Genomic DNA, 10,843 nt, shown 5'->3' on the forward strand with positions numbered 1-10,843 from the left:
TGCCATTTAATGCTTCAAATGTGATTATTAAAATTTAAAATCAACATGTAATATAACAGGCAGCCAGTGTAAATTGGGTAGCACCAGAGTAACGTGTTTGTATTTCCTATTTCCCATTAAAATTCAGGCGCCAACTTTCTACTCCAGTTCCAGTCGGTGAAGGGAGCTCTGGCTGATACCAACATAGGCTACGGTTACATGATGGCTTCTCATTCGGAATGAAATTAATCTGAATGAAATCATTCGGAATTAAAGTCTTTCCAGGTAGTTTACATGGGAAATATTAATTCTGAATGAGGGTTTACATGGGTGATCAGTTCAATCGCCTTTATTCAGGTCCGCGCAAGGTTTGGGGCAGGGAAGGTTTCTGATTGGATAGGGGGCGGGGCGGATGTTACGTGTTTACGTTTACCGGAAGAAAACGCTGTAGTCCTCGCTCTGGATAACAAGATGCTTGACAACGCCGTTCTTAGTGCCTTTTTCGGGCGTGTTTTGCTTATATTCTTGAAGCAGCAGTACGACTAATGAACTTAAAGAGGAATGAGTTTATACACGCACACAAAATTCTTTCATTCGGAATGACAAACGGAATAAACCACCCCCTTTCATCGGATTTAATTTTCAATCAGAATGACCATTTTTCAATCGGAATGACCGTTTACATGACCACTTTTAATCAGAATGGCCTTTCATTCCGATTAAAAGTGGAATTAAACTGTCCATGTAAACGTACTGATAAAGTGCAAAGTAATCCAGGCTAGGAAAACTAAAAGCATGCATAACCCTGTGTAAATCAAAAGGAGACAAAAAGATGTGATTTCAGAGCTCTCTTCACACTGAAAAAAAAGCATGACTGAACAAAAGTCTTTACTTAATCACCAAAACAGAGATCTGCATCAAAAATTATGGCAGGACTTCATTCATTGCCTCTGGAGGAAGACGTGGAAGTGAGTCAATCTATGATTCAAAAACTTTAAACTCAGCAGGCAGAGTTCAGCATGTCCATGGGAGCAATAGTGAATGTGTAAATCGTAAATTTGGATTTTTTTTAAAGCATTTCAGCTCGACTTTTTTAAAGCTTTCCAGGACCCCTCTGAACATCTCTTTTCTCCTCTCTTTCTCTCTGTCGCTCTTATTGTGAAATGTTCAAGGAGTAGTTCAACACTATGGGGAATATGATTATTTTCTGTCTTCCAGAGAGCTGGTAGAAGAGATTTATCTCATGCATCTGTGTTAAGAAAAGCCCTGCATTCAGTTAGCCTAGTTAAGCATATAAGACTGGAAGCAGCTGTTCACCCCAGCCAACGTGAAAAGGTTCACCAACCAGCACCTCTTAAGTCTAAAATAAATAGATATGTTTTGTCTTGTTTGATGTGAACATGAATAGTGATGTAAATATGACAGTTTGTGACATGCTGCAACAGTTTCTTCTCCTTATCTTTACTCTAGGAAAGCACATGTTGACCCTTCCCTTGAAATGTCCAGTATAAAATTATATCTTCTGAAACAAAAGCATCTCAGACACACTCAGGAAAAACAATTAAACATTGGCAAATCAGTCAACAATAAAAAAAAACAAATAAAATAGAATAAAATCAATAAGTAAAATATGCAAAAAGATTCATCATCACTCAGATAAGCTCAAATGCACACATGGGGAGCATCACAAACAGATGCCCCAGGGACACACAAAAAAAAAACCTGGGCTGATGAACTATCATCCAGAAGGACAACAGCGGCTGCAGGCTGACTAGAGAGCAAAACATATGGTGGTGTGGACATTTTTCACAGCTGCAAAGGAAGACATCATCTTGGTGCTGAGTGTCTAATCCCTGGACGCCCAACACCCCACTAGATCAGCAAATGTCCCGCAGCTGTTAAACAGATAAGACACAGTATGAGACGGTATGAGATCACTGCTTGTTCTCACAATACTTTGGCCGCGCTTTGGAAAGCAGAGCTAAATGGTAAACAAACATGGCAGCACACCGGTAAGGTAAAACAACACGTTTACATGTCATTTTCTATATGTTCTCTGACATTTATCCTAACAATATGAGGCGGTCTTTGTGGAAAAAAAGCTTGTTTAGTGGACTAACTTTGCACTTGAAGGTTGCCCGTTCACTCATGTTTTAACAGGTCTGACGCTACGGCTGTATCTAGGCTAACGGCTAACATGCTAACTATTATTTTTATGTCACTAGTGACATCAAACAAATTTAGGATGATAGGAGACGGGTTGAAATAAACCGAAATTTCCATTTAAGTTGCCAGATCTTAGCCAAAAAGTTGCACATGAACACATTGCAAAGACTACAGTTGATGGCAGCTGTTCACCTGTGTGAGAGGAAATACCCCGCCACAGTGGCAGATGGCGGTAGTCTGTATTTGTTATTCAAAAAGAGAGACTGGAAGATCGTCTTGATGCTAATTAGCCAGTTAGCATATTAATAACACAATCCAGTGTTGAAAGAACAGAGCGTATTTACTGTGCACCAGTGAACATTAACACAAACCATCAGGAGATGTCTGCTAAAGCGCTTAATGGTTAAAGAAAAGTAATCTTACCTATGTAACAACTTTGTTTTGGTTTAACTCCCTCTTGACTTTAGCTGTTTGTTTACTTTCCTCACTTCTGTTTCTCCTCCGATGTGCTGAGTTAAACCGACAATCAGGATTATTTAACATGCTGAATTGGCCAAATAAAAGCTGACGGAGGCCTCTGAGGTGCTGAGGTGCAGTGGTGTGGGAAACACTACACCAACTAGGGAGACAGATGCTCACCGACGGTCCAACATTGACGGACAGCTGACGGAAAGAAGTAGAAGAAGAAAAAGAAGTCTTTAGCAGCTTCCTTTTATTAACTTGGGAACATAGGACCCCTGGAGAGCACATGTGTAGAACTGGTGAACACAGGACCCTTTGTCACGATTCATTTATGTGCTATGTAAATCTGGGGAACATCGGAACAAATCCCCTGCTGGGAGCCAGGAGGAGAACGATCATATCAGTATCCAGAGCGAGCAGGGTGTCCCTCTCTGTTGCCATCGGCATGAAAGCCTCCGAATGATCTTGTGAGAGTTGCTTCTAAGCCTGTTTTTAACTAAAAAGTGTTGAAAAACGTAAGTTCACAGGCAACCTGAGTGATAGACAGGTTTAGCAGAAATTGGTGTGCTAAACCAAGGACATCTGTCAGCACACTGTACGGCCTGAAAATTGGTAGGAACACTGAAGGCACTCAGAGGAACAGCTTTTACAGCGGATTTCAAACTCCTCCTCATTCTCAACGTCCACTGTTCTGGTCTCCTACTCTTGTAGTGGTGACATTCAGTGGTGTAGTGGACGGTATACTCAGGGGTACGGGGTATACCTACTTCTTTTTCTATCCAGTGACAGTATACCCACCTATCAGTTAAACAGCCATTGTAATAAAGGAGAGTATGCCCACTTCCTCATCAGTAAGCTACCTATCTACCTACCCCTTTATTGTTTAACACCACACAGCAGCGTCGGGGGGAAATGCGGCTGGACAACAACAAAAGTTAGGGCAGCGGAAGTCCGAGAAGGGTGGGTGAATCCAACAACCACAGACTTTCACCATGCAGGCCTGCGTTTGCTCCCCGTAAGATTGTAAAGCCAAACCCTTTTTTCCTAACCCAACCACAGGCTTTTGTTTGCAAAATGTAATCATGTGAGTTGTCTGTAGAAGGAAAGAAAACGTCAATTTGTGGCGTCTGTGAGCAAACATTACATTTCCTATGAAAACACAAGTGTATTTTGAAAACAGACAATGCATGTAACAGGCACTTGACACGGCATCCCAGCACGTCAACAACCAACGCACCCTGAGTACCTTGCATATTGTATCTCGACGTGGACAGTCCATGACCAAACATCGATATGTGACGAGGTCGGAGTGAGAATGTGTTGAAAAGACCCAGGTCAGAAAAGAGTCTACTACAACGAAATCTTCTGTGCATTGTCTTAATGACTGGGTCCATAATAGGATTAAGCACATTGATCTCGAAAGTCTGATCTAGACAATCTCAACACGGGCCATGTCTTCAGGCGTTATCAGCTTCTTCTTTCTCCTCTCTGGTGGTCTTGTCACGACAACGTTCATTTCCATTTCCTTTTTTTGGATGCAAAGAAAAGCAGAAATATCTGACTGACTGTGTGGTGTCAGCAAGGACATGACTAAGCTCACAGCACCATACATGCACTTGATTTAGGGACTTTTTTGACATGGGAGCAGAAAAACATTTGTAGTGGCCTTGCATATTGGATGCGTCATCTGTGACATGCCCAAATGCATTTGCTCAAATCCAGTTTTAGACCTGTTGATTCTCTGCACTTCACAACAGTGACAAGCCTTTTATGAACTGTCTGTGACTTATTTCAGAACAACAGAACACTGGTCATGGGAGGTGATGTCCTGAGTGATGTCAGTTTTTACAGAGAATATCAAGTTTTCACAGTCCTGCAGAGATACAATATCATTGCATGTTACCCTGGAAGTTGATCTTGTGCTTACGTGCTGCATATTTGTTGACAAATTGTTTCAATTAAATGCAGTAAGCAGTAAGCCTGGAGCTTTCTGAGGCTGCTCCTCTTGGAAAAAACAGCTTGGTGTTTTTAATGTGGCGGTATTTTAACAGTTCTGCCAAAAAATTCGAAATATGAGAGAAATTGTGCCAAAACAACAGCATGTGTTTGATCTTCACCTTTCACTTTAGTTTTTACTTTTTTCTTAGCCACACAAGTAGCATAGTGTCCGGAATGGCTATGTTGCTCTGTCAATATGATGACTAGATTTTCCACCGCTTTGGTCCAAGGCGGGCTGGAATATGTCAACAACTATCAGACAGATTGACATGAAAATTGGTTCAGACGTGCAGGATTCCCACATGATGCATCCTCATGACTTTAGTGATCCCCTTATATTCGCTGTAGCGCCAACATGAGGTTTACATTTGTAGTTTGGAGTGCAATGTTTGAAAATCTATTGGATGTATTGCCATGAAATCTAATGCATGCATTCATGTTCCTGTCATGATGAATTGTAATTTCTTTGAATGATGAATTTTTTCTCCAGGGCCACCATGAGATCAAATTTTTAATGTGTCCGGTGCTTTTCTTTACAACTCATCACCTGCACAACTAATGACATCCCCCCAGCTTCAGCTGTACTTTGTTTGTACTGCTAATTAGGAAATGTTAGCATCTTAACACGCTAAACAAAGACAGTGGCCATGGTAAACATTCTACCCTCACTGTGCCTGTATGTGCAGCCTCACAGAGCTGCTGTCTTTCACAAGAGTCTTGTGCTCACGGATCTGTCTCTGTAATCTTAATTTGTGATTGTCATTGATGACTGCAAGTGTTTTTTTCATTTGTTAATGATGTATCCTCTGTGTTTCAGGTAGTCTCGACTGTGGAGGAAGAGACAGACACAGATAGGGAGAAAGAGAGAGCCGCAGACAGACAGAGAACTGAATTACATCACAGGAGGCCATCAAACAGCTGGGAGCCCTGGAACACACACACACACTCACAACCATAAAAACACACAGTAGAGAGAGAGAGACTTGACACTTTGTCAGAGCCACAGGAAAACACTAAAACAGCAGGATACTGCCAGAACATATAATAAACTGTTGAGTTACACACAGTAACACACACATAGAAGAAAAAACACACAGTGATGGAGACAGACTCAACGCTGTGTCAGAGCCACAGGGAGACAGTAAAACAGCAGGCTGCTGTCAAAACGCATCCTAAAGCAGTGGGTTTTTCATGTACCACTTTTGGGAAAGCTGGAGCTCATCAGAGCATCATCTGCTGATTTACAGCACTTTAAACAACACGAGTGAGCCGGCAACATACTGAGGCAGAGCTGGTTGTTCATTTGAAACCTTGTTAGTGCAAATTCTTCTGAAATCAAAAACAAATTCCCAAAATAAAACTGACAATGTACTGTAGGGCTGGGCTTCATAATGTCGTGAATTATAACATTTAATGCCACAATTCTTTTGTTGATTTGCCTGCCCAGGGACAGCCAATGACATTTAGCTATCTATACTCTTATTCCTGTAGAATGACCAGATAAATAAATAAATAAATAAATAAATGAATGAATAAATTATGTTTACCATGTGGGCCTACAGATAGATACAGTGTTAGGAGGGTTTCTTTTTAAATGTATTCCACTCTAGATTGCCAAATAATGCCCTAAAATGTTATCTGTAATTTATTCCATTAGATTACAAACTAAGGCTGCTTTCACACCTGCACTGTTTGGTTTGTTTCAGTCGAACTCAAGTTTGCCCCCTAAGTGCAGGTCGTTTGGGCAGGTGTGAACACAGCAATCGCACCGAGATGCACACCTTCTTGAAGAGGTGGTCTCGGTCTGATTACAAACGAACTCTAGTGCAGTTTGTTTGTGGTGAGAAGGTGTTCCGACCTGGATGTGAAGCAACTGCAGTCACATGACACATTGTTTGGGTTAAACATGAGCATGTTACAGTCCTGGAGGATTATTAATGTGCACCTCCTCCTGTACTGCCTTAATATGCACATTCAGCACATCCAATGCATCAAAACATTGTTTTCTAGTTGGAGCCGCGCCTCGTTTTCAAACTGTATGGTTTGACTAAAATGAACAATGACAGCAATATAGTCCACGATGAGCAGCGCTAAAATCAACCTGCGTAGTTGTCCCTCCATTGTGACATTACAAAGTGTCACATTTATCTTGCAAGTGTACTCTTCTTCAACGTTTGCTTTACTTCCTGGATTTTTCCCGCATGGAAGTTCTGACCAATCAAGAGCAGCTTTTTCACACAAGGCATTTGATCTGGTCCGCTTGTAAATGCTGCTGTGAGAACACGAACCAACTCTAGGCAATTATACAACTTTGGAACAACATGAGTCCCTGATTCAGACCAAAGGAGACGACTCTAGGTCTGAAAGCACCCTAAGTAACATATTCTAAACACATTGGATTACTTTGGGAATACTTCAAAATCATCTTCCTGAGCTCACTTGTGCATGCCAAAACACACAACATTGCCCAGGCTGTGCATCTCCTCTGCCACTGTTGTGTGGCAGGTGCACTGTACACACTGTTTTAAAAAATCCATTGATGGAAAATGCCAATGTAAATTTAACATTGTGTCCTAACAGCAAGCCAGTGTCACCCTCTGTCTACACTAAATCTGTTTTTATGCACCTCTGTTACGTCATGTAAACAAACCTCATAGGCTGCCTGTTAGCTGTGTGTTCAGCAGGAGATGTAACCACTGAAAATATGAGCAAGTGCTTTCTACTTTTCTATGTTTGTACTTTTTAAACAGAAAACACACGTTTTATATTGTAATATTTACTGGAAACGATCTTCGATACAGCCAACAGCAAGTGGGTTGTTATTAGAAATGGTCATTTACCAGAAACTCTCAGCTCCCTGGTGATCTCCCTTCAGCCAGCTGCCACCATATTAGGGATTTTGTAGATAGACTAATAGGTATAATGTAGATAACTCCTCATTTCAACTAAATGAATCTGACTTTTTGTCCATTGCGGAGGTTTCCCAGTGAGCAACAGGGATAAATAGAAACAGGGCATCTGGTAAATGTTCAGCTCAAAATGTGGCCAGTTGGAACACTCTTAGAAAACAATGCAATCAAACTGACACTTGTTGATGTTGCATTCAGTTTGGACACAGAGTTAGAGCAAATAAAACAAAACAAATTAAGTAAGCTCTTTAAGCAATCAATTCTTGAAGATGGCAACTCTATTCAAAATGCTACCAATTTAAACTGTAACAGAATACAGTTATGCATATTTTGTGTTTTAAATACATAACTTGGTCACTTGTGTTCCTAATTCTCCCCAACCCCGGATATAGATGTAGATATATAGATATATATATGAGGCAAAGTTGGTCTGATTTATCTTTGATGGGAAATGCGTGGTGGACTCAGGATGTCTGAGGGGCGTGGGCCAATAAATAAACAAGACACTGGTTACCTACAGTGGGGCATCAGCATGCCAAAAGTTTTCTAGCATGACGGGCAGCCAATATCCCACTACATCGCATTTTCTCCACTAGAAGTAAAAACTAGAGGGCACTTTATCAAGTTTTCTTTTTTTAAATACACTCTATAGGGCAATTTATTGTGTTTTATCTACCAGGGGTTTTCAAAAAGGCTGCATTACCTTTTTTCAGCAAATATTGGTAGCCTGAAAATGTGAAAGTGCTCCCTTTTTTGTGTCATTAAATTTGCTGTCACACAAAATGTTTCCAGAACAGTCCCCACTTAAAGCCTCTGAAATATGGTATTTTTATATAACAACAAAAATTCATTATAGGACTGGGCGATATGGCTTAAAAAGAATATAGCGATATTTCTTGGCTTTTTGAAATACAGGATCTATATCTCAATATTTTGAAATCTCCTTTAGTACTGTAGATTACTGAAATACAAAATTATTAAATGAACTACAGTTACAATAAAGTTAAATAACTGTTATAATAAAAGTAAAAGTACTATAAAGTACTATAAAGCATAAAGTATTGCTATAATTAAATAAATCAAAGCGGAACAACTAGTGCTTTTATTTTAAAGCACCTGGCTCATTTCAGGCTGGAAATGTAGATGTTTTTGCTTTGACATGAAGCTTCCAGTCAATGGTCAGGTGTTAGCAATAAGCACAAAGTTAAACTGTTGCTGCTGCACCTTTAAATGTGAGGATTTATTCACTGCAAGCTGGAAACAAACTAACAGCTCTCCACTTTATATATTAAGAGTATTTGCAAGTGGAACTGGTGCTCCGTGGTCACAAAATGTGATTAACTTGTTGCAGTCTGGAGCCCTATACATACAAAGACACACAGTTCTCTGCTGACGCTATTGTTGACCTCATTAACTTAAACTGTTGCCATGACACAGATGGAAACAAACTAATAGCTCTCCAATCAATATATTAACAATATTTGCAAGTCACCGCGGTGCTCCATGGTTGCAAATTTGCAACTAAATAGTAACATTAGTGGTCTGGAGTCCTGCAGATATGAAATGCGCTTAGCTGTGCTCACACAGTTGCTCAAGAGAGGTGTGGGCTCAAGAGAGGTGTGGGCTCAAGAGAGGTGTGGGTCTGGACAGGCGGAGGAGTGTGTGTGACATATCAGGTTTGTTAGTCTTTTCTTATTTATGTGTGTATGAGACGGAGAGAACCACAGGAGAGAGCAAGAGAAGCGAAACGCCAAAGCGAGTCTTATGTTGGTGGCTTAAAACAAGAAGTCACCATTTCTAATCGATGTTTGTGACAGAGTCACTTTGTACATCTGATGTGGAACAAGCTGCAATGCATCAAGTATAACATATATAACCCACCTAAAAATTAAAATTAAAGCTAACATAGTTATGGTTTATTATGAATTACACGCACAAATCTTTGCTAATCAGCTTCATTAGGACTGTGCTGGTGCGGTTTGATTATATGTCATCAATAGAAGCCTGGACGCAAACAATCCTACAACTTTCTTACATTGTTGATTCAAAGTCCTGATAGGTGCACAGAAAAGCGTAACCTCTCCTTTACCCAGCTAAGCTCCGCCCACTTTGAAATAGTAGGAACAGCACAGATAAAACGAAAAAATTACAGAAAATCTCTCATGAAAATTAAAAAAAAGACAAATTAACATTGGAGCCCAGTGCCTGTGGTAAAAAACAAATTAAAACAGATCTGAGGGCCTTTAAGTGAACAACCCAGTTTATATCAAACAATAAAAAGGTGTTGTATTACTAATGGGCAGTAAATGCTATATTGTGAGTTGTAAAGTCCTCAGTATGTTGCCACTGTGTTGTAACTTCGGTGAAAATGAAGGAACAGATGGAAGGAACTTTGCTACTGTTGAAAATATGAATCTGTCCCTCTCACTGCTTTTCCTCACTCCCTTCTGATCTTACCTTCCTTCCTTCTATAAACATTTCCTCTCCCTTCCTTTTGTCATCTTCCGACATATTTACCCGCCTCATTCCATTTCTGACACCTTTTGTTTATTGTTGTGTCTACCCCTTTTTTAAATGTCTTTACTTCCCCTCTGTCCTCTTCTGTTGTCTCTTCCTTCCCTGTTTTCAACCTTCTGTTTCTCTTTTCTTTACTTCCATTTATGTCCTGCTCATGTTCCCTTACATCCCGGCCTTTTCCTTGTGCCATTTATTTTTTTCACTTTTATTTCATGATTTTTCGATGTCGCTTTCCATTACTTTCTTTTGTCCTTTTCAGCTTCATTTACTTTCCTGTCTTCCTCTTCTCCTTTATTCCTTTCACCCCCTCTTGTTTTTACTCCACCTGAACCTGACCTTGTCCTCTCCTGTTAAAGAAGAAGAGTAACATCAGAAGGGATGTAGACAGGAAAAAAAAGGTTTTGATTAGTGTTGTGTGTACTATCCTCCCGTTCTTCTCTCTTCTGCTCTCACCACTAGTTTCCCTGTTCTACTCTTTCCTCTGTGACAGGATGGAAAGTCCGTTGACTTAAGTCTGACCTTGACAGTTAACATGCTCCCTTCTAGCCATGTCAAACTGACTTACAGAAATGTTCTCAAAAGCAAGAGAGTAAACAAGACAATGTCACAAATAACAGTATTCCTAATAGCCAACCTGTTCTCATTCCAAGCGTGTCAAATACCAAAGCTTTGTCACGCCCCTCGGCTTGTGATATTGATGCCAAAGGCACCCTTAGGTGTCTTTCCGAGCCGTACCATCCTTTCAACTAACTCCAAGTCTGCATACAGTGGGAGGGTGGGAAATTAGATAGGTCAAACAAAACTGGACATTC

At 40.4% G+C, this 10,843-nt stretch overlaps 1 protein-coding gene across 3 annotated transcripts in view; it reads left to right on the top strand.

The window, feature by feature from the left end:
- The window catches only part of raly (RALY heterogeneous nuclear ribonucleoprotein), a 210,711-nt gene extending 202,162 nt beyond the window's left edge, over positions 1 to 8,549 (top strand). For all 3 annotated transcript variants that reach the window (XM_049590224.1, XM_049590215.1, XM_049590211.1), the window contains one exon: positions 5,423 to 8,549. The gene's annotated coding sequence lies outside the window, so the exon portion shown is untranslated. The remainder of the gene's footprint in view (positions 1 to 5,422) is intronic.
- Positions 8,550 to 10,843: the final 2,294 nt, after the last annotated feature.

This window comes from Epinephelus fuscoguttatus, linkage group LG1 (assembly GCF_011397635.1).
Source record: "Epinephelus fuscoguttatus linkage group LG1, E.fuscoguttatus.final_Chr_v1".
Classification (NCBI taxonomy): domain Eukaryota; kingdom Metazoa; phylum Chordata; class Actinopteri; order Perciformes; family Serranidae; genus Epinephelus; species Epinephelus fuscoguttatus.